General features: G+C 33.7%; 1 long non-coding RNA gene across 1 annotated transcript in view; it reads left to right on the forward strand.

Moving 5' to 3' along the window:
• Window positions 1-23,912, forward strand: part of LOC138693012 (uncharacterized) — a 115,240-nt gene extending 91,328 nt beyond the window's left edge. The window contains exons 4-5 of the long non-coding RNA XR_011330203.1: window positions 10,573-10,654; window positions 23,769-23,912. This is a non-coding gene — a long non-coding RNA (uncharacterized lncRNA). The remainder of the gene's footprint in view (window positions 1-10,572; window positions 10,655-23,768) is intronic.
• The last annotated feature ends 963 nt before the right edge of the window (window positions 23,913-24,875 follow it).

Raw genomic sequence — 24,875 nt, forward strand, 5'->3', positions numbered from 1 at the left:
TCAAGGCAAGCAAATAAAATACAATTAAAACAAAACAAATAAAATAAAACCAAATCAAAAACAAAAAGAAGTAAAATAAAATCAGAACAAAAGCAAATATAATAAAATGAAATAAAACGCAAATAAAATAAAATAAAAGAAAGGAAATAAAGAAATAAGCGAAAAGATGAATTAATGCATAAATGAATAAATACTTGAATGAATAAATGAACAAATAGATAAATAAATATTTTGAAATGGGTGTGTTAGGGACTACAGATTGAACTGACTTAAGGTTGTTTTGTTCTTTAACTAATTTTGTTAATGTCTTCAAAACTTTCGGAATTGTACGTAGATATCGCATGAATGAATGAAAATTAATGAGTTGGGAAATTGGAGGATAAACATTTAAAAGGTACGTGAAAACTCGTCCTTGCAAGGTAAATTGGGCCTGACCGAATGTGTCTATGTGGGCTCCAAAGCTGTTGGCCACTTGTCTCACTCTGATTTGCGCCGGTACATTTGAAGGAAGCTCGAGATTATGCGAATATTAGTTATCTGTGATTAATGTAACATTAGGTGATGAAACAAAAACGATGATTAGTACAATCTGAACGATTATTATTAAATTTAACTTTATTAAATACGTAATCGACGACGTTTAACTGAGAGGAAGATAGTCGAAACTCTACAGTCTACTGTATCAATATTCCACATTGCTAAATTTTTTGATTTCCTGTTTATGTGGTTAGTCAACGTTTCATCTGGTACGTCTGACGGTAGTTTAATCTCTGGATATTTCGGCTTTCCCTAGGTATGTGGTATAAAAACCTGCTTGGCATTCTGTCGGAATGCAGCCTGATCACAAGATCATACACACTTTTATTCCTCGTACATATGGTGGCGATGGCGCCTTGTATATTTACCTTGTCACAGGATAGCCAACATTTCTTTGATGTTCAAGTAACAAATGTCATGCCAGTGATCCCAGAAGTCAAATTTCTCGGGCTGTTTCTAATCGACTGAGCTGGAATGTTGCGTCTGTGTTCCAGATCCGTTCAAAAATGTTGATATCACAGTCATTCATAAAATTTCAAGACGAGTTCTTGTCCTGAAGGTTTTTCAGAACGCTCTTAACTATACTGTACGCCAATTATAGTCGCGACGCTGTTATTCCCGGCGTGACTCCTCCTCTTTGCTTACGTCTTAGGAAGTGAAGGCTCTATAAAGTCTAGGTAGATAGAATCATACAGCTTACAGCAGTAAAATTTTGGAAATATTCAACATTTCTTTCCTCCATTACTGTATGTTGTACAATAATGAAAATTAGTATGTGTAACACACTGTCCTTCTGCTATATGAAAAATATATATATATATATATATATATATATATATATATATATATATATATATTTACGATTTAAAAAAAATTATTTACATGTTTGTTTTCAAAATTCAATTCACTGTGCAGTGATGAAGCGTTTCCCACATAACTAAAAAAACTATTCAACATTCTGTGAAGAAATATATTGTGTGCATTTATGCATGTCATATCTATAAGATCACTTCTCTACCTTTGATAGATTGTCTGATAAAAAATAAATTCATATAAAAATGGTCAAATATCAGTACTTTCTTCTAACGCAAAAGAATATTTATTGGGGAATGTAGTTGAAAGAGTATGATATTGTAAACACGAATTTCAGCAATAAAATAAAAGAAAGAGAAAATGAAAAAGTTAACAAGTTTATGAATTATGAGGGAAACGCTTCATCACTGCACAGTAAACTGCCACCATTTTGAATTTTGAAAAAAGAAAAAATATATATGTATATAGGCCTATATATGTTTTTTTAATCGTAAAAATATTTTTTTCATATAGCAGAAGGACAGTGTTTTACACATACCAATTTTAATTATTGTGCAAGATACAGTAATGGAGAGAAAAAATGTTGAATATTTAAAAAAAATTTACTGCTGTAAGCTATACCTAATCCCTTAAGTTAGTCTACTGATATTTTTACTTTTAATGTGTATCATTCCCGAATGAACTGATTTTATTATTTATTTAGTTATTCATTCGTTCATTTATTCATTCATTCATTAATTGATTGATTGATTGATTCATTCATTGATCCACTCATTCATTGATTAATTAATTCATTTATTGATTGATTAATTCATTCATTGATCCACTCATTCATTGATTAATTCATTCATTTATTGATTGATTAATTGATTGATTCATTCATTCATTGATCCACTCATTCATTGATTAATTCATTCATTTATTGATTGATTAATTGATTGATTCATTCATTGATCCACTCATTCATTGATTAATTCATTCATTTATTGATTGATTAATTGATTGATTCATTCATTGATCCACTCATTCATTGATTAGTTCATTCATTTATTGATTGATTAATTGATTGATTCATTCATTGATCCACTCATTCATTGATTAATTCATTCATTTATTGATTGATTAATTGATTGACTCATTCATTCATTGATCCACTCATTCATTGATTAATTCATTCATTTATTGATTGATTAATTGATTGACTCATTCATTCATTGATCCACTCATTCATTGATTAATTCATTGATTTATTGATTGATTCATTCATTCATTCATTGATCCATTATTCATTGATTAATTCATTCATTTATTGATTGATTAATTGATTGATTCATTCATTCATTAATTCATTCATTTATTGATTGATTAATTGATTGATTCATTCATTCATTGATCCACTAATTCATTGATTAATTCATTCATTTATTGATTGATTAATTGATTGATTCATTCATTGATCCACTCATTAATTGATTAATTCATTCATTTATTGATTAATTGATTGATTCATTCATTCTTTGATTAATTAATTAATGCAGTCATTTATTTATGAATTTATTTATTCTGGCGGAGTTAAGGCCATAGGACCTTCTCTTACACTCCACCAGGTCACAAAATACACAAATAGTGAAATTTAACAAAAAGTGAAAATAATAAAATACTAATTATACTAAATATTGAATGTAAATAAACCCCGTCCAAAGGTTTAGAGAAATCGCTGTCTACACATAGACTTACAGCATGCGAAAACCACTTTCTCTGTATCACAAATGTTAACAATGTGTATTTCCTCTAAAATCACAAAATATGTTTGCAGCGTGGCAGTGCTTTGTTTATACGTCGTATAATGGCAATGCAATAAAAAATGACTGTCGAATGGATTAAATGTACCTCAGTGCATGTAAACTGAGTAGTCAATTACGTTATAGCCACTTTGGCAGGGTTCCAGGGTCTGCCTTTGTCATCTTTGTGATTTGCGATCCTTGTGACAAATAAGAGGTCACATGTCAGCAAACTGCGCTGCCTACAGGGAGGACGGGTGACTGACGACGGGGTGGGAAAGCTCTCTCCTTGTACCCCGGTCAACATAATATGACGTTGCCTCGCCAGTAAACAAGTGCTGTATCCTTTCGACCTTGCCATGGCTATGCGATATCAGCCCGCCGGCCAATTGATCGAAACGTTACATCTCATTTTATAGGGAAGATAATTGCTTTCAGAGGGTATCCATTTCTCAGAGGGCTATAAATTTAGTTTGACTGACATTAGGAACTTTATCTTCATTTGTTTGATTAAAGAAGTATGTTGATGGATCAAAATATTTAATTGATTATCTATTTAAATTTAATCGATTATTCGAGTTTTGATCGAGTTGAAAAATGTTTTAGTATACTGTAAAACACAATTATTGTTAAATTTAACTTGTGTTCAGTGATAAGCATAAGTATTAAAGTCTTTACTCCTTCGAATTCTGCACACTTCAACACCAAATTACCTTTCATCTCGTTTCTCTTATCTATACTCTAACCACGACGTAAATACCAGATCACTTATCTGTGGCGCGTTAAGTATACCTCTTCATAGAACATCTCGTTATTCATCATCTTTTACAGTGTCCACCTCGCGACAATGGAATTCCCTGTCACAAAGTATTAGGGGCTGCAAGACAATAAACACTTTAAAAAACAGCTTAAAAGATAACCTTCTTAGCATTTCACTCCAATCATACTGACTTAAACTATCACTGTCTACATTGTTACTCCTTCCTTTAGACATGCATCCTGATAGTGCTGTATTTTCAAAATTGTCTCGTAAAAATCGCTTTCTATTATGTAACATTATTTGAAATATATTAACATTCTATGTATTTTAGCTTAATTCTGCTACATAGTTTGTATTTCATTGTTTAATTAATAGTTCATAGTATTTTGTTGTTTAATTCGTAAATAACTTTTGTATACATGTAGCTTTTATCAAAATCAAATTGTTGAATTCTTTGTACGTTCATACATATGTATGTATACTTTTTGCTGTTTGAGTGGAAGAGAAGGCCTTACGGCCTTAACTCTTCCAGCTAAAATAAATTATTATTATTATTATTATTATTATTATTATTATTATTATTAAATGTTGTATATCTGTATGTATTGTATTGTTAGATTACCAAAGAACTATTTTAATTACTTACTTACATATTTACTATGAGGCTTATATTTATTGTGCCAATTTCTCCGGGAATTTTTGAGACAAACATAAATAACAGAAAGTATGAAGGCTCACCTAGTTAATACTGCTTCATCCATGATTTTAAACATGTGAGTGCATTCACGTGTTCCGAATTAAGTTCCACTCTACTTTTAGTAACAATGTTTCCTGCATCACTAAACACGAAAAAACTTTTTTTCTGTCAAGCACTTCTCCACGATTATTCAATTTAAATCCAAACGTTTCACCGAGTTTACCTCTCAAATTCTCATGTGACATAATGAAGTTTACACTTTTCACAAACCACAGAAAAAAACTGATTTTTTTTTCTTTATCAAACTAAACAGACAACCTTCATATACAAACTCAGTACAGAAACTGCAACTGCAAAAGTACAGCAGTCGAAACTGGCCCCTATTGTAACCGAATTACCAGATTTTAGAAAGAGAATAAGGTAGTTACGCTCTCACTTACACACAGTGTAGATATGGCTATTTTATAAGGGATGAGGGGGACGAATCCCAGAAAAGTATGTATTTCATATGCTAAGAAGATGAGCTGACAGTAAGGTGGAAATTTTCTTGGAAAACCATAAAACTTAATAAGGGTTTCGCATTGTGTTTCAACTTAAAATAGAGGTAGACTAGGTCACTGTCCTCATATCTCCATCTCTTTCTGAAGTATTTGTGCAAAGATTTTCCCTACGCTACCTGGTTTACAGTTAGAAAATAACAGTACTATTAATAATAATTTAATAATAATAATTTATTTAATCTGACAGGATTAAGGCCATAAGGCCTTCTCTTCCATCCTACCAGATAGCACATATAAATACAAAAAAGAGATACAAACACTGATGAAAATGATACAAATTAAGTTAAAGCCCTATAGAGGGTCAACAGAGTCAAAAGTACATTATAGAGCTCTCATCGAGCTAATACAACGAAAAGAAAGAAAACAGAGATAGCAATGATGATATTGATAACTGACAATAATAACAATAATGATAACAATAATAATAATAAAAATAGTAATAATAATAAATACATTACATATTAATTTTCAATTTTACAACAGCATAGTTACAATATTTACTATATGTCATGGGTTAAGGTGAAGTTGCGCAACCTGACATGTGTTCAGCAAGCAATTCCACGAACTATGCTTTTAAGTAAGCAATTTCCGAGAGAGGAATATTGTCGGAATTTTTGGTATGAGTTTTTATTAACAAAATAATAATTAAAATCAACTACAACTGATTAATTTTAATCGACTCGATTATTCGATTAAATATTTTTGATCGATTAATCTTACAACAGAAATTGATCGATTAATCGATTAAATCCCACAATACTAATTAAAAGAGAAGTCGATATATTTCAAGATTGTGATATTAGTCAGATTTCCGGGACAAATTCTCCGTCAGTGAAGACTGACGTAATAGGTTCAATGTAGTAACGTGAGCTGCTGCCAGGAACGTCAGGAATTTATTATGTGTTCAGATTGTTGGACATTTGGAAAATTGGACTCGAGGGAGACAGGATTCTGAAAAATGTCCATTGGGGAAAATGACTATGCGGGGTATTGGATTTGGGAAAGAAAATTCGAGAAAATGGTCGGATGAGCTTCATTATCCATTCGTCGGAAAGTGTAGTTTCAAACAACGCAGCCATATTGTAAGTCAGAGATGGGCATCGTGTCTCACTTGAGAATTTGTGCCTCACTGACCTTCACAGAGCTTATCGCTCTGAGTGACATCATCTTCACAGTCCCCGTTCCTCTCTCACGTAGCTCCTAGTCGTGGGCAGGTTCTATATCAGTTTCATAAGCAATATCAGTGTTGGCATAATGGCATTATCAAAGCAGTGTGTACGCGTTAGAAAACTATTCTTTCATGAGAAATGGGAGGAAGAGATATTTTGCTGTTTAGAAGGGGAGAACATACGATGTATGTTATTCTCGAAAATCCTATTAGGCATTAATAAATTTAATATACAACGACATTACTCCTTATGTCATAAAGAACATGCTGAATTAGAAGGTAAGACAAATTAAATGTTATTTCTCGTACTATTCCGAAGAAAATTTATGATCTTAACATTTGCATAGTATACTAAATACGACATTACACCTTAAACACGCTGCATTAAAAGGTAGCCTACGAGGAATTAAATGTCGTTTGTACGTATTATTTCCAAAAGAAATTTATAAAAAAAAATCAGATGTGCGTAGAAAAGGAAATATGATTTTCTGAAATTATTTTAGGTCGAGAACGTGCAAATCTATTAAGTAATCTTGAGAAACGCCAGAATATTCAAGAAAATAAACATAGACAACGTGATGGAATATTATTGGCTAGTTACGCAATTTCTCGCCTGTGATTTAAATCAATTCAGCGACGGAGAAACAGTAAAGAGGTTTATGATTAAAGCTGCCGAATTAATTTGCCAAATTGAATAAAAGTTTTCGAGTGTCTCACGTTAACCAAGCGCTTTCCTAATAATTCGCCACTGACCGCCTTAGCGATTACGATAAGGTGACGCAGGTCACAGCAGTTTATATTTCCCATCCTACTCTGCAGTCTCCTCTCCTAGTAAACAAACTATTTCAAATCGAGTGCCTCACGTAACCGAAAATTGTGCCCATGTATGTTGTATATAAGTGATCTATGCCTGCTACTGTATTGCTCAAGTCGAAATCAACTGTAGGGACGATGACCTGCAATTCAGTAACTGAATGCTTTCGTAACTACAACCACCGGTTTCTGAAAGCAGTGCCCATGATTCCCGTGGGTATGATATGTACTATATTTAAATTGACTTTTGCACTTTGTCACATGAAAACAGACTTGAATTGGACAGCTCATCATATCTGAATTCCCTTTAATTGACGACGCTCTCGGCGATGGCTATCTGTGTGACCTTGATCTCTACTCATGTCAAGACATTCCCTGCAGCAGATGTTGCTGTAATCCACGCGCATGCGTCAGAGTCTTGCACATGACCGCTAAACATGGAAAACGCCGACTTTGGCGAGGCAGGGCACTTTCTGCCCTTTCGACTCATAAAGCCGGGGGCATCGCCCCCCAATAAAATTAATAGAGAGGCCTATCTCCCCCAAATAATTCGAAGAGAGAAATCTCATGTTAAAAATAATTAATTTGTGTGAAAGATGAACTAGAACAAACCAGAAATAGTAATTTCAAATCCACAAAGGTTCAGCTATCGCAATGAAGATGTTAGCAACGCAACTCAATACCTCTGTCCTTTCTTTCTTCCGGCCTTACTCCATTATAGACAGTGAATTAAGACAAAATTATCAACTTTTCTCCTACATAACAGATTTTCATCAAACTTGATACAGTAGTTACAGGTAACATATTTGTTTTGTATACAAACTCTGATTACCCTATTATAGGGAGTGTATTTAGACAAAATTAATAACTTTTTCCCTGTGAAATTTTGTACAGTAGTTACAGGTAGCATATTTGTTCTGTATACAAACTCTTATTACGTTTGTATAAGAGAAACTATTCCATTATTGCGTGCATTTAGACAAAGTTAGTAGCTTGGCTTCTATGTAAATATATTTCATAATAAAAATATATTTCATTTTGAAAATATTCCGTACACATTCAGGGACGAGGGAAAAAAAATTAAGTGAAACATGCTATGCTAGTAAAGGCTTAATTTGTTGAATCCATTCGCACAATGTAGTTCGCATACTTTCTCTCTGTCCTAACATGCGGTATAATCTTTTGGGACAATTCGTCTAATGCAATTCAAATAAACTACAAAAGAGATCTATGAGCCACATTAGGGTCATAGCTGAAATATCTAAATTTTTTCTTTGTTTATTTGTTTGTTTGTTTCTTTCTTTCTTTCTTCCCTCTTTTTATTTTTTCCTTTTTCCTTCTTTCTTTCTTTTCTTTTCCTTCTTTCTTTCTTTCCTTCCTTCTTTCCTTCTTTCCTTTTCCTTCTTTATTTCTTTCTCTCGCTCTCCTTTCTTTCTTTTTCCTTTTTCTTTCTTTCCTCATTTCCTTCTTTCTTTCTTTCCTCATTTCCTTCTTTCTTTCTTTCCTTCTTTCCTTTTTATTTTCTTCCTTTTTTCCTTCTTTCTTTCTTTCCTTTTCTTCCTTTCTTTCTTTCTCTTTCTCTCCTTTCTTTCTTTTCCTTTTTCTTTCTTTCCTCATTTCTTTCTTTCTTTCCTTCTTCCCTCTTTTTTTCTTTTTTTCTTTTTTCCTCCTTTCTTTCCTTCTACTTCTTTCTTTATTTCTTTCTCTCGCTCACCTTTCTTTCTTTTTCCTTTTTCTTTCTTTCCTCATTTCATTCTTTCTTCCTTTCTTTCATTCTTTCCTTTTTTATTTTTTTCTTTTTTCCTTCTTTCTTTCTTTCCTTGTCCTTCTTTCTTTCTTTCCTTTTTTATTTTTTCCTTTTTTCCTTCTTTCTTTCTTTCCTTTTCTTTCTTTCTCTCGCTCTCCTTTCTTTCTTTTCCTTTTTCTTTCTTTCCTCATTTCCTTCTTTCTTTCTTTCCTTCTTCCCTCTTTTTTCTTTTTTTTCTTTTTCCTTCTTTCTTTCCTTCCTTCTTTCCTTTTCCTCCTTTCTTTATTTCTTTCTCTCGCTCTCCTTTCTTTCTTTTCCTTTTTCTTTCTTTCCTCATTTCCTTCTTTTTTTCTTTCTTTCTTTCTTTCTTTCCTTCCTTCTTTCCTTTTCCTCCTTTCTTTATTTCTTTCTCTCGCTCTCCTTTCTTTCTTTTTTCTTTTTCTTTCTTTCCTCATTTCCTTCTTTCTTTCCTTCTTCCCTCTTTTTTCTTTTTTTCTTTTTTCCTTCTTTCTTTCCTTCCTTCTTTCCTTTTCCTCCTTTCTTTATTTCTTTCTCTCGCTCTCCTTTCTTTCTTTTTTCTTTTTCTTTCTTTCCTCATTTCCTTCTTTCTTTCCTTCTTCCCTCTTTTTTCTTTTTTTCTTTTTTCCTTCTTTCTTTCCTTCCTTCTTTCCTTTTCCTCCTTTCTTTATTTCTTTCTCTCGCTCTCCTTTCTTTCTTTTTTCTTTTTCTTTCTTTCCTCATTTCCTTCTTTCTTTCCTTCTTCCCTCTTTTTTCTTTTTTTTTCTTTTTTCCTTCTTTCTTTCCTTCATTCTTTCCTTTTCCTCCTTTCTTTATTTCTTTCTCTCGCTCTCCTTTCTTTCTTTTTTCTTTTTCTTTCTTTCCTCATTTCCTTCTTTCTTTCCTTCTTCCCTCTTTTTTCTTTTTTTCTTTTTTCCTTCTTTCTTTCCTTCCTTCTTTCCTTTTCCTCCTTTCTTTATTTCTTTCTCTCGCTCTCCTTTCTTTCTTTTTCTTTTTCTTTCTTTCCTCATTTCCTTCTTTCTTTCCTTCTTCCCTCTTTTTTCTTTTTTTCTTTTTTCCTTCTTTCTTTCCTTTTCCTTCTTTCATTATTTCTTTCTCTCGCTCTCCTTTCTTTCTTTTTCCTTTTTCTTTCTTTCCTCATTTCCTTCTTTCTTTCTTTCCTTCTTCCCTCTTTTTTATGTTTTCTTTTTTCCTTCTTCCTTTCTTTCCTTCCTTTTCCTTCTTTCTTTCTTTCTTTCTTTCTTCCCTCTTTTTTATTTTTTCCATTTTTCCTTCTTTCATTCTTTCTTTCTTTCCAATTTTTTTTTTCATTTACATATCCTACCTTTACGTTGTATGTATATTTATGTAACCTTGAAGTTTACCAAAATATGACTTCAGTAGCTTCCCTACTAATTCAAACACTAGCACAATACAAGAATAGAGACAATGTTTTTATTGAACCTTTTAACATAACTTTATATAAAAATAGTTTTATTCTTGCTGGTCTTCATATGTATAATATCCTACCAAATTATCTTAAAGAAATATCTGCGTGCAAATATAAAAATTTATGAAATTTCTTCACAAGGTTTTAATTTAAAACTGCTTTTACAGTATGAATGAATTTTTTTAATTCGCCATGACTGACTAGAAAAGGTGGGGCTTACTTAAAAAAAATCAATTTCCTCTTTTTAAGGTCCCGACTTCCCGGACAGACTTCATAGCCGAAGACGTCCCCAGCCTGTATTTACAAAACGACTGTACAATTTGGTGTTCCGGTAAGTTACTTATCATCATTACTGTGATTTATTTATTTAAGAATTATTTGTAACTTATGTTGTAAATGTTGTATGTTGTAATTAATTTTTTGTTCTACCATACTATAATACGCTCATTACATATTACGTAACTGTATCTTAATAACATAAAGTACTGCTATGTCATTGCAACTATCGATTTCCAACTAACCATATATGAGATATTGAATAATATCGTACGCGCAACATTCCGCAAGCCTTGAGAGCATCAATCCAAAATGACAGGCACTGATAGCCATTCCCCAGATAAATTTCACAAACTGCACAATTAACAACTTGTATTTAAAATAAAATAATTTCTGTCCATGTTAAATTTAGTATTCTAGTAAACTTAGTTAATTTCCTGTGTTTTAATGTGTGCTGCCTTGAGGTTAAAATTTCCATACCAAGTCGTGCAAAAAATCAATAAATACGGCGTACAGCCTGCCATCTGTTGCACTACTCGGGAACACACTGAAAAGACACTCGTACTCGTGCCATCTATTGCAGTGAATTGAGAACACGCTGAAAATACATATATGTTCACCATTTCATTATCACTAAAGTAACAAAGTAAGATATTTGTAAAATCTCAAAACTTAGAAATTTAATTATGATCGAAGAAAAACAGTCATATGCGTCTTGCCTATAATGATAATTAAGACGCTCTTATACATACAAAATTATGAAACTCGCTTATGCTCGTTTCATGAGTATACTCGTGTCTTAATTACTATCGTTATAGGCTCGTTGCATAATATATTATTGTACGAGTAATGATGTTGCAGATTTGACGTGTCTCGTATCATTCATGTGAATGTAAAATATGTAAATAAAATCTGTCCTCTAATTTAGGAGAAATCGCTGTATGTGAACGGACGAACCGATAGAATACAGAAATAAAGACGCCATGTCCAAAACTAAATCTTTTGGTATCAAAAATGCTGAAAGTCCACATTTCCGTGAAATTTTGGATATCTTCTTTTACAGCTTTACAATAATTTTATTTCTCAGTGGAAGTAAGAAATAGACTGCGTGTTGAGCTAGATGAGCTCTCGATTGCGTATGGCATGGTTACAGATAGGCGTGGGAGAGGCTTGTGTTGCTACAATTATTCTTGGTTCTTACTTGCAATGGGCACAAAAAGTGCCATAGCGTTACTGAGTTATAAATAACAGCGGTCGTTTGGTAGAAACTTTCTATAGGTGGATGTGATGTGCAGGAAGAAATATTGGCTCTATAATTAGACTATTACTTAAGAAATAATTTTTCTTTCTTTCTCTCTCCTTTCCTTCTTTCTTTTTTTTCCTTTCTATCTTTCTTTCTTTGTTACTTTGTTTGTTTGTTTGTTTGTTTCTTTCTTTCTTTCTTCCCTTCTATTTTTCCTACTTTCTTTCTTTCTCTCTCTCCTTATTTCTTTATTTCCTTCTTTCGTTCTTTCTTTCATTCTTTCATTCTTTCTTTCTATCTTTTCTACTTTCTTTCTTTCTTTCTTTCTTTCTTTCTTTCTTTCTTCCCTTCTATCTTTCCTAATTTCTTTCTTCCTCTCTCTCCTTATTTCTTTATTTCCTTTTTTCTTTCTTTCCCTCTTTCCTTCTTTCATTCTTTCCTTCTTCCCTTCTATTATTTTCCTACTTTCTTTCTTTCTTTCCCTCTCTCCTTATTTCCTTCTTTCTTTCCTTCTTTGTTTTTCCTTCTGTCATTCCTTCCTTCTCTTTTTCTTTCTTTCTTTCTTCCCTTCTATCTTTCCTACTTTCTTTCTTCCCCTCTCTCCTTATTTCTTTTTTTCTTTCTTTCTTTGTCTTTCCTTCTTTCCTCCTTTTTTCTCTCTTTCTTTCTTTCTTCCCTTCTATCTTTCTTTCTTTCTTTCTTTCTTTCTTCCCTTCTATCTTTCTTTCTTTCTTTCTTTCTTTCCTTCTATCTTTCTTTCTTTCTTTCTTCCCTTCAATCTTTCCTGCTTTCTTTCTTCCTCTCTCTCCTTATTTCTTTCTTTCCTTCTTTGTTTTTCCTTCTTTCTCCCTTTCTTTCTTTTTTTTCTTTCTTTCTTCCCTTCTATCTTTCCTACATTCTTCCTCTCTCTCCTTATTTATTTATTTCCTTCTTTCTTTCTTTCTCTCTCTTTCTTTCTTTCTTTCTTTCTTTCTTTCATTCTTTCTTCCCTTCTATCTCTCCTACTTTCTTTCTTCCTCTCTCTCCTTATTTCTTTCCTTCCTTTTTTCTTTCTTTTCTTTTCCCTTCTATCATTCTTTCTTTCTTTCTTTTCCTTTTTCTTTTTTTTCTCTCTCTCTCCTTTCTTTCTTTTTGCTTCTTTTTTCTTTCCTTCTTTCTTTCTTTCTTTATTTCTTTCCACTTTTCTTTCTTTAATTCCTTCTTTCCATCTTTCCTACTAATTCAAACACCTCCACAGTACTAGAATAAATATAATGTCTTCTTTGAACCTTTCAACACAACTTTATATAAAAATAGTTTCATTCTTGCTGGTCTGCATATGTATAATATCCTACCAAATTATCTTAAAGAAATATCTGTGTGCCGGTATAAAAAATTAAGGAAGCTCTTTACAAGGTTTTAATTTAAAACTGCTTTTATGGTATGAATGAATTTATTGAAATTCTAAGATATGAAATATATTTATTTATAATTTTGAATCATGTGACTTATCATTCTTATTGCAAATAAATTAACATTTGCTACAACATTTTACTCAAAGAAAAGTATAAACGTTTTCGCCTGTACAGCATCATCAGATACATAATTGTTTAACGATATCTAACATAAGTATTCATTTGTAATTAAATATTGATTTGTATATTGTATAGCAATAAAAGGTGAAGTCACGAGTTATATGTAGTAATAGTTTAATATATTTATAGGAAATATGTTGACTTTGATTAATTTGCATTTGATTTGCTAATTTGCTAAAATTGTACTGACTTAGTAGCCTATATGTATCTATGCCATCAAAGATAAAACGAAAGATTACCGTGACATGTGGTTAGAACATCAATATATAATTTGATCTGGTAATGAAAATTACGGCTGAACGGATTTTAATAAATGATCCCTCATTTTGAAGCTTGGAACCAAAAGTTTTTCAGAAAATATAGTAGTTTTCAGTGAAATGTCAATTTTCCTAAATCATTTTCCTATTTTCCAAAATCCATCTTTCGTCAGTTTTGAGAACTAATTAATTGCATTTCAGAATAAAACAAAACACACACTACAATAAACAATAGACTATTACACGAAGGCCATGACCTACAGGATTGCTGACATAGAGTTCAGATGTGTCAGATTCTTTCACATCATAATGCCAATATGTCGATCTTCATTTGTGTAATTTTTTGATAACGTATAAAAATAATTTACAAGTCTGATTCTCTGGTCTGTAGTTTTCCGAGTACAGCTGTGTATTCGATATTAACAACTACAAAACTTAAGAATGTTTGGTGACTTATTACCATTAAAAATGAAATATTATTATAGTTAATGCAACACAATGGTATACTGATGATATGAAAGTGAAATCTTTTGGGGCCTTAAGTAAGTAGACGCATAGAAAGAAGATTTTATATTAGATCTTCATTTCTATAATATACTGAGTAACGGCTATATTATTACTTAAAACTATAAAACTTACGTAACAGCGTGGTCGATCGACGGATGTTGCGTCAACATTTGTTGAGACTATAAATTAAGAATGCCTATAACATCGACATCAAAGTGAAGTTTCGATTTTATGCACGAGAACGTATAATCTCTTAAACTTCTTTCCATCTGACAGATAATTATTTGAAGAGAAGTAATATAATGATAACGAGATACTAAGGTTATTGTTATGAACTTAACACTACTTGTATTAAACTTGTAGGATATGTGGAAATCAAACCACAGTATAGAACATATCTCTATACTGTGATCAAACAGTTGTTTTCTTCCTGCTCACAAGGAAGTGATGCCGTTGTTTAAAACTTCTGTCATACGTAATTTTAACGTATAATGTGTAAACAATTGATCCTCACTACTTTTCCCGCCAAGAGAGCACCTTCTTCTTCTAGCTATACCTCCGTCTTTCAGTTGCTGACTATAGTAGTCGTGACAGCAGGTTGCAACTTACACGCTTGGCCAACTTATTATGAGATATAATTATTTGGAAATGTACGTCAGATTTACGTATCAATAGTATTAATAGAAAATTTTTTGTTAGTGCAGTTTATTTATTCCCTTAAGTGTGTTTTATCTAACAAAGTAACACTGGATGAAAACTTAGGTGGTGATCTACACTATTCTGCAGATCATAGATGAAAGTTCAGATGATGATGCTGATGATGACGCTGAAGGCAATGTAGAGATTGAATATGAAACTTGTGACAATGACAAGGATCTAAGATACAGTAGGAGAGATTGAGAATCACGTAGAAAGCAAGCGAATGGAGAAAGAAGGCAAAAAACAAGAAAACAGGAAGAAAAGAAAAGGAAAGGAGAAGAGAAGAGAAGAGAAGAGAAGAGAAGAGAAGAGAAGAGAAGAGAAGAGAAGAGAAGAGAAGAGAAGAGAAGAGAAGAGAAGAGAAGAGAAGTGGGCACGGGGGCACGAGGGCAAGGGGGCACGGGGGCACGAGGGCACGGGGGCACGGGGGCACGAGGGCAGAGTGGAGAGGGAAGAGGGGAGAGAGGAGAGGAGAGGATATTTTCATAATTCTAACCTACAATCCACAAGAACCTGAAATAGCTATTGCTTCACTCCCACATATAAAACCGACTGATCGTTCTGACATTGTTACTTGGGTTTTCGCATTGGAACTCAAGAACTGAAGATGCATAGGTTAAATAAAAAGTATTTAGCATGAAGAAAACCATTCAGAAGGGTAGGCCTATGTTTCATTATTATGGAAGCAAATAACTTCCAAAATGTCTGGTATTCTTCATTGGAAATAAATTTGAAAAAAATTTAGTTTGAACTTCTAATGAACTTAGTTAGCAGCATTTGCTGCACAAGCCACTAAAATAAATAGAATGTCAGATACAAGACTCCCTAAATTAGCTTTTGAATAGAAAGGGATGAAAGCTAGAGATAATTGAAGACGCATAAAGCGTTGGCGAGATCAACTGTGGAGCAGAAACAGGCAGATGCTTAAGAAGAAGATAAAAGAATGAATTAATTAATGAATAATAAATAAATAAATGGACAAATGTATAAATAAGTAAATAAATAAATAACCGGACAAATGTATGAATAAATAAATAAATGGATAAATGTATAAATAAATAAATTGCCAAATGTGTAAATAAATAAATAAATGTATAAATAAATAAATAAATTGACAAATGTATAAATAAGTAAAAAAATAAATTGACAACTGTATAAATAAGTAAAAAAAATAAATAAATTGACAAATGTATAAATAAATAAATAAAAATATATAACATTATTATTTCAGTACATAGCATTTTGATTTTTACCTGATTTGCTGATTCTGGAAACATTAAATAGACGACTATAATAGCTTTTCGGCAACTAATGAACCTCGCATGTTAAGCTGAAGACAAAGACTCAGGGTCCGGGCGGGTAAGCGATACCGAGTTCGCAGGCGACGCGACGGATGGACGCAAGATCTGAGGGATGGTTGGCCTTGTGGTAATGCCCACACTCACGCATGTGGACAGTGTGACCTTGAATGTGGTCAGATCCCGGCGGAATGACCTCTCGGATGTCATGCAATTACAACAACAGCGGTAGGGCCATCTTCGCTTTGTTCCAGACGCCATGCTTATTTGTAGCTAATGGTTAACTTGTCTCAATTAATTCTAATTTGAATTTCTAAATACTGGCACAAAAACAAAAGACAAGAATCTGCTTCAGAGCGATGTAGACGATCGTGACACAGTTGCCTACTAGAAGGTTTCTTTCCGAATATTCTGAGGTTCGTTTCTCGACGTATACGAAAACAAATTTGTAGAATAGTCAATTTGATTAAAGACTTCTTACCAAGTATGCTAAATTTCGATCACCGAAACACATCCAAATAGAAGATAAGAATCTGATTCTAATGGTATTTGGGACTGATTTTTAGGACAGTCGTTAATTGAAGATTTCTTGCCATACCGAAACACATCCAAATAGAGGATAAGAATCTGACTCTAATGGTATTTGGGACTGATTTTTAGGACAGTCATTAATTGAAGATTTCTTGCCATACCGAAACACATCCAAATAGAAGATAAGAATCTGATTCTAATGGTATTTGGGACTGATTTTTAGGACAGTCATTAATTGAAGATTTCTTGCCATACCGAAACACATCCAAATAGAAGATAAGAATCTGATTCTAATGGTATTTGGGACTGATTTTTAGGACAGTCGTTAATTGAAGATTTCTTGCCATACCGAAACACATCCAAATAGAGGATAAGAATCTGACTCTAATGGTATTTGGGACTGATTTTTAGGACAGTCATTAATTGAAGATTTCTTGCCATACTGAAACACATCCAAATAGAAGATAAGAATCTGATTCTAATGGTATTTGGGACTGATTTTTAGGACAGTCATTAATTGAAGATTTCTTGCCATACCGAAACACATCCAAATAGAAGATAAGAATCTGATTCTAATGGTATTTGGGACTGATTTTTAGGACAGTCATTAATTGAAGATTTCTTGCCATACGTGTCCTACTGATAGCAGAGATCTAGATATTCGTCTGAAGAAGATAAGAGAAAGACATGTGACGAAGAGATTGGGCAGGGAAAACCTGAAGAACGAAGAGGAAAGAATATGTGAAGCAAATTTTCAAGAGAAATCCGCTACATTAGAACCCACACCTGAAAACAGTAATAAGGACTGAACTCATCTAAAAAAGAGATGTAGACATAACTGGAGAAGAAACGGTAGGATACAGAGAAAGTCTGAGTGTTAAGAAACCTTGAGTCACAGGGAAAATGTTGAGGAAGATGGCGGAAAGGAGAAAATATAAAAATATCAACACAGAAGAATCTACAGGAATCTAAACAACGGACAAAAAAAATAGGTAAGACGAAGGAAGACTGGATGAAACGGAAATACAAAGGAAAGGATCTACAGAGAAAAGGAAGATATGATTTCATGTACCACAAAATAAGAACATTAAATGCATGTGGTTGATAGAAGACGAAATCACCAATGAAATAACAAACAAGGAATACTGGACAGATCGACAAAATATGTAGGAGAGCTATATGTGACAGATGACTTAGCTATAAAAGCTGAAGCAGAAGACGAAAAAATAGCTTTTATTCTAATAGAAGTTGAACTATCGCCTAGGGAAATGAAGAATGGGAAAGCAACATAAATTGATGAAATTCCCATTGAATTAGTGAAATGCTTGGATGAAGAAAGAAGGAATATTTATGTAGGCCTATATGGGGAAGGAAAAATAGTCTGAAGATTTCATTGACACCGTGTTGCTGCCAATACCGAAGAAAGATAATGTGAAGGAATGTATTGAGTTCAGGACTATAAGTCTTGTATTTCACTCGGTGAAGATTCTCCTGAGAATACTGAATCGACGTTTATATTCTCAGATAGAAGAAGAGTTGGAAAAAGAGCAATTTGGTTTCAGGAAGGGAAAAGGTACATTCCTTTACACTTTTCTGTCCATACGCAAGTATTTCACTGCAAACCCAGCATTCTTCAATCTTCCCTATTTTCTGCCTTTCTCTTGGTCTTCACATACGAATAATGTATCTTAATGTTGCGGAAAAGGTACGAGGGAAACAATTGGACTGCTTCGAACAATTCGCGAAAGATACCTAGAGAAGGATAAAGAAGTGTAGGCCTATATAGTATTTGTGGACTTGTGAAAGGTTTTTTTCAGATACACAGAAAATGTAATAAGTTAATAGATACATTGATAAATTAATAAACAAATAATATTTAAATAAATAATAAATAAATAAGTAATAAATAAACAAATAGATAAATAGATACTTTGATAAATTAATAAACTAATAATAAATAAATAAATAAATAAGTAAATAAATAAATAAATGACTTAATAAGCAAATAAAGAAACAAATAAAGTAACAAGCAAACAGGCAGGTAAACAAATAAATACATACATGATAAAATAAACACAACTTACTTACAATTGGCTTTTAGAGAACCCGGAAGTTCATTGCCGCTCTCACATAAGCCCGCCATCGGTCGCTATCGTGAGCAAAATAAATAAATAAAATAAATAAATAAGTAAATAAATAAATATTATTTTCGCCAACGTCATTAAATGACGAAATGGAAATTTATCCTTTGAAGAGTGGAAAAATTCAAATCTCTAGGAGCAACAATAACAAAATAATGTAAATGACACTCCGGAGGAAACTAAATGCAGAATAAATAAGGGAAATGCCTGTTACTACTCGATTGAGAAGTTTTTGTCATCCAGTCTGCTGTCAAAAAGGATGAAAGTTAGAATTTATAAAACAGTTACAGTATATTACCGGTTGTTCTGTATGGTTGTGAAACTTGGACTCTCACTTTGAGAGAGGAACAGAGGTTAAGACTGTTTGAGATAAGGTGCTTATGAAAATATTTGGGGCTAAGAGGGATGAAGTTACAGGAGAATGGAGAAAGTTACACAACGCAGAACTACACGCATTATATTCTTCACCCAGCATAATTAAATCCACACGTTTGAGATAGGCAGGACATGTAGCACGTATGGTTGAATCTAGAAATGCATATTGAGTGTTAGTTGGAAGACCTGAGGGGAAAAGATCTTTGGGGTGGCCGAGACGTAGATGGGAGGATAATATTAAAATGGATTTGAGGGAGGTGGGATGTTATGATAGAGACTGGATTAATTTTGCTCAGGATAGGAACCGATGGCGGCCTTATGTGAGGACGGCAATGAAACTTCGGGGTTTTCTCTAAAAGCCGTAAGTAAGTAACATCATTAAATGAATTACTACTAAAAATTATTCTATTTGTATTGAGGCCCTTCGCAACATCCGTCACCATGCTGTCCGTTCTATACTGGCCGAGGCACTGAAGGAAGTAGGGTTTACAGTCCATCAAGAGGTGCAGGGACTAGCCACACAAGGAAGTATTCGGCGAATTGATATCATTGCCATTAAGAACAACTCGGCATACATTCTCGATCCCACCATCAGATCTGAGACACATGCAGATCAACCGCATGAGGTGGACAGTGAAAAGAAACTGATCTATGAACCAACAATCCCGTTCTATAAAGATAAATATAGCCTATCCCACATTGATGTAATAGGTCTGATGGTGGGAGCACGAGGTACCATACCCTCCTTCTTTGCCAACAAATGTAAAAACTTGCGCCTAACACACAGCATTGTGAAGGAAATAGCCATTAGTGCCCTCAAAGGATCGGTTCAGATATTGAGAAATCATTTGTATGGGAGTGATAATGGAAATTTCAAGTTATCTTAACCGATGACTGTAGATTGGTTTAGATATCAATGCCAATAAATCCGTACTATTATTTTTCTCGCGGTATATGGCATTCAAATCATTCTAACCTATCTGATGATATTTTTTCCCCCCTTTGTTAACTGTAAATGAGCACAAACGCTACTTAGGTTTAAATTTTTCTGACATTTTGTATATTCGATTCCCTAACCGTTTCAAATGTATATCATTTTACCTTTTAGGTGTGTTTCCAAATTATAAGTAATACGCTTTGTCAAATCTGGCAACCTTTTCATACGGGAAGCTAAATTTATATTATATTATACCAACGTTCCAAGTGAATTGAAGACAAGGGCTGTGTGGAGCGATCATCGAATCTAATTAGGAAGTATAGAGAAAATAAAAGAATGAATCCAAAATATCTAGAAGACAGAAGACTACTGCAGTGTAGCACATTATGTACATACATTTTCTTTTCTTTTTTCAGTTACTTGAGTATGACAAACTCTATTCTCAACTGAACAAGTGGCTTATTTCCATGTCGACTAGCATATGTTTCGAGTCCGTATCCGTGTATTCTGTTACAATAATAGGAAAGTCAAGAAGCGAAGAATGCCCCCCACATGCTGAATATCGCTCTTCGAGGTTACTGAACTGTCACTCCCTCGTTGGGAGCAAAGGGAGTATGTTCGTAACTTGCATTTCCGGTAGTCAGGGGTGGGCAAACGCATTTGACAAAACACTAAAAACCATTCCAATTCCCTGTCATCATAAGTTACTGCTAAAGATGTGGCGATCATTTCGAAATCTAAAAAAGAGACAGGGGATTCATCGAATCTGTCCACCGCTGTGGAATAACGGTTGGCATGTCTGACCGTGAAACGAGCGAGCCCGGGTTCAAACTCTGGTTGGGACAAGCTACCTAGTTTGGGTTTTCACCGAGGTTTTCCCTCAGCCCATTAAGAGCAAACGGGCTATTCCATATGAAATCGATCAGTAAAAAACCTCGCATTTTTTTATACTCTAATTTTTTCCCTATTTATACAAGGTGCTGAGGAGAGTGCATTTGCAAAAATATACTACCGAAAATCAAACGGTTTTCGTATTGTTGAGCGACAAATTCAGCGTATTTTAGAAAAACAAACCTTTTTCAGCGCTCAGAACTCTGGAACCATTTACTGCAGAACATTGAACGAGAGCTCATTTTGAAGTTCACATTTGGTAGGTTATGATAAGAAGTAATCCTTATTTTTATTGTATACAGAGAAACAGATAATCTGATTTTACTTACTTTTAGGCTTTTTTCCCATTTGTAAAAATGTAAAAAAGTATTGAGGAAAAACCTTGCATTATTAAGAGGGATTCGGAATTGTTTGCTTAGTGTCACGGCAATAAGTTTCGGGGGTATTAAATAAATTATATTCACACGCCTAGACTTGAAAGGCGCAACACAGCAAGCACTGGCCGAGAGATGAAGATAATCGCGCTTTGGGCGTCATTTTACTCCTGTGTTTATGAAAACTTGTGATAAAGCTAGCACAGCTATGCGCTACTAGACGAAACATCACGTGTTTATGTCTCCTGGCCTTGCTTGCCTAGGCTAGCTCCCGGCTCACAGCTGGTTAGCTCACGCGCGTACTATTTATTTTCTTTATTTGATTTTTCAGTACTTTCTTATTAACGTTTCACCAGTAAAAAATACGTGTTTATTTGTGCTTTCAATGCGGAATCTAACCATATATTTTAAAAATATTTTTTCGTGGGCAAAGGTGTTTTAATTAAGAAAAATCTAAATTTCTCCATTTGCATAAAAAAATAAGAAAAACTGTTTACATGTCAATATAAACTTTAACTTTTCAGCATGAAAATAAACCATGATTTTGATCATTGGGTGAGAGGATTTCGGAGCCACAACAGTTTAAAGTTGCTAATTTTATGAAAATACGATAAATTAAAATATTTTTAATTTAAACACTATGAAGTTCTGATGCCTCAAACTTTGCACAAAGCATTGTATCACACTTGTCTACGGACAGAAAAAGTTTCATTGTATTTAAAAATTGCACGGTCAATTTTCTCTATATTTCGGTCGATTTGAGATGGAATAGCCCAAATGCTCAGTAACTTTCGGCGCTGGACCTTGGACTCATTTCGCTGCTATTATCACCTTCATCTCATTCAGATGCTTGGCCTATATAGCCATTGCAGTTGTTAAAGTCTTCTTCTTCTACTCATTATAGGCCTACGGCCCGTTCTTTCCAGAAATTAGGAGTCTTTCCATCTTTTCTTTGGTCTTCCAGGTGACCTCTTTCCATCTGCTGGCAGATTATCCCTTGCTATGCGTAAAATTTTGTCTGGTGGCATGCGAGACACGTGATAGTTCCATTCTTTTCTTCTTCTATGTACCCAATCACCTACTGCTTGGATGTTTAGCTCCGTTCTAATTTCTTCACTTCTTACTTTATCTCTTCTTGTTTTCTGCATAATTTTCCTTAATACAATCATTTCGTTTGTTTCCAAAATCCTTTTGGTTTTTGAAGTAGCCCCTCGTACTTCACAGGCATAGGTTGATATTGGGAGAATTACAGCTTTATAGGTTCTTACCTTTAACTATTTGTTGTTCCATATATCAGTCATACATCCTGCAATACTTGCTGCTTTATTTTCTTGGCGCATAAATGCCCCCCATGCAGTTACCTCAACATCTAGGTACTTTATTGACATTACCTGTTCTATTATTGTTCTCTTTATTTCCAGTTTACATCTTAGGGGGAATTTGCTTATGGTCATTGTTTTTGTTTTTGTTAATAATATTTTGATGTTATACTTTATACATGCTAGATAGAATCCATCTTGGAGCAACAGTAACAAATATAAATGATACTCGGGAGGATATTAAACACAGAATAAATATGGGAAATGCCTGTTATTATTCGGTTGAGAAGATTTTGTCATCCAGTCTGCTGTCAAAAAATCTGAAAGTAGAATTTATAAAACAGTTATATTACCGGTTGTTCTTTATGGTTGTGAAACTTGGACTCTCACTTTGAGATAGGAACATAAGTTAAGGGTGTTTGAGAATAAGGTGCTTAGGAAAATATTTGGAGCTAAGAGGGATGAAGTTACAGAGAATGGAGAAAGTTACACAACACAGAACTGCACGCATTGTATTCTTCACCTGCAATAATTAGGAACATAAAATCCAGACGTTTGAGATAGGCAGGATATGTAGCACGTATGGGCGAATCGAGAAATGTATATAGAGTGTTAGTTGGGTGGCTGGAGGAAAGAAGACCTTTTGGGAGGCCAAGACGTAGATGGGAAGATAATATTAATATGGATTTGAGGGAGGTGGGATATGATGATAGAGACTGGATTAATCTTGCTCAGGATAGGGACCAATGGCGGGCTTAAGTGAGGGCGGCAATGAACCTCCGGGTTCCTTAAAAGCCAGTAAGTAAGTAAGTAAGTAAGTAAGTAAGTAAGTAAGTAAGTAAGTAAGTAAGTAACTAAGTAAGTAAGTAAGTTCTTAATATTTTCCTTCTCTTTTCGTTTCACCTTCCTTACCTCCTCTTTTGTCTTCTCTTCTGTCTTCCATATCCTCTTTCTTCTAATCAGGTTCACTAGAAACATGAAGATACTGCATTTTTCCAGCCATAACATTAATATTGTTTTCAGGCTATATGGTAATGCGTCCTTGGACTATCAGAAATCGATGTTCCCGCAGCTAGCAGATTGGCAGCAACTGTGTCCTGCTAGCATCTACAACCCGAGTCTTCAGTCACACTCCAAGAATGACAATGTGAGGAGAAAACAAGCGTGAACCGGTGAGTAGTTTTGTTATATTACATACGGGCTATTCCACATGAAATCGATCAGTAAAAAACTTCGCATTTTTTTATACTCTAATTTTTTCCCAACTTATACAAGGTGCTGAGGAGAGTGCATTTTCAAAAATATACTATCGAAAGTCAAACGGTTTTCGTATTATTGAGCGACAAATTTAGCGTATTTTATAAAAACAAGCCTCTTTCAGCGCTCAGAACTCTGGAACCATTTACTGCAGAACATTGAACGAGAGCTCATTTTGAAGCTGACATTTGGTAGGTTATGTTAAGAAGTAATCCTTATTTTTATTGTACACAGAGAGACAGATACTCTGATTTTACTTGCTTTTAGGCTTTTTGCCAATTTGTAAAATGTAAAAAAATGTTGAGAAAAAACCTTGCATTATTAAGAGGGATTTGGCATTGTTAACTTAGTGGCTCGGCAATAACTTTCGAGAGTATTAAATAAATTATTTTCACACGCCTAGACTTGAACGACTAAGTACCGCACGCACTGGCCGAGAGCTGATGATAAGCGAGCATTGGGCGTCATTTTACTCCTGTGTTTATGAAGACTTGTGATAAAGCTAGCCCAGCCATGACTGCTAGACGACACATCACGTGTTTGTCTCCTGGCCTTGCCTGTCTCGACTATCTCCCGTCTCACAGTTAGCTGGTTAGTTCACGCGCGTACTATTTATTTTCTTTATGTGATATTTTCAATACTTTCTTATCAACGGTGCACCAGTAAAAAATATGTGTTTATTTGTACTTTCAATGCAGAATCTAACTATATATTTTAAAAATATTTTTTTCGTGGCCAAAGGCGTCTTAATGAAGAAAAATCTAAATTTCTCCATTTCCATAAAAAGTAAGAAAAACTGTTTACATGTCAATATAAATTTAACTTCTCAGCATCAAAATAAACCATGATTTTGATCATTGGGTGAAAGGGTTT

Source organism: Periplaneta americana, chromosome 17, assembly GCF_040183065.1.
Source record: "Periplaneta americana isolate PAMFEO1 chromosome 17, P.americana_PAMFEO1_priV1, whole genome shotgun sequence".
Lineage (NCBI taxonomy): Eukaryota > Metazoa > Arthropoda > Insecta > Blattodea > Blattidae > Periplaneta > Periplaneta americana.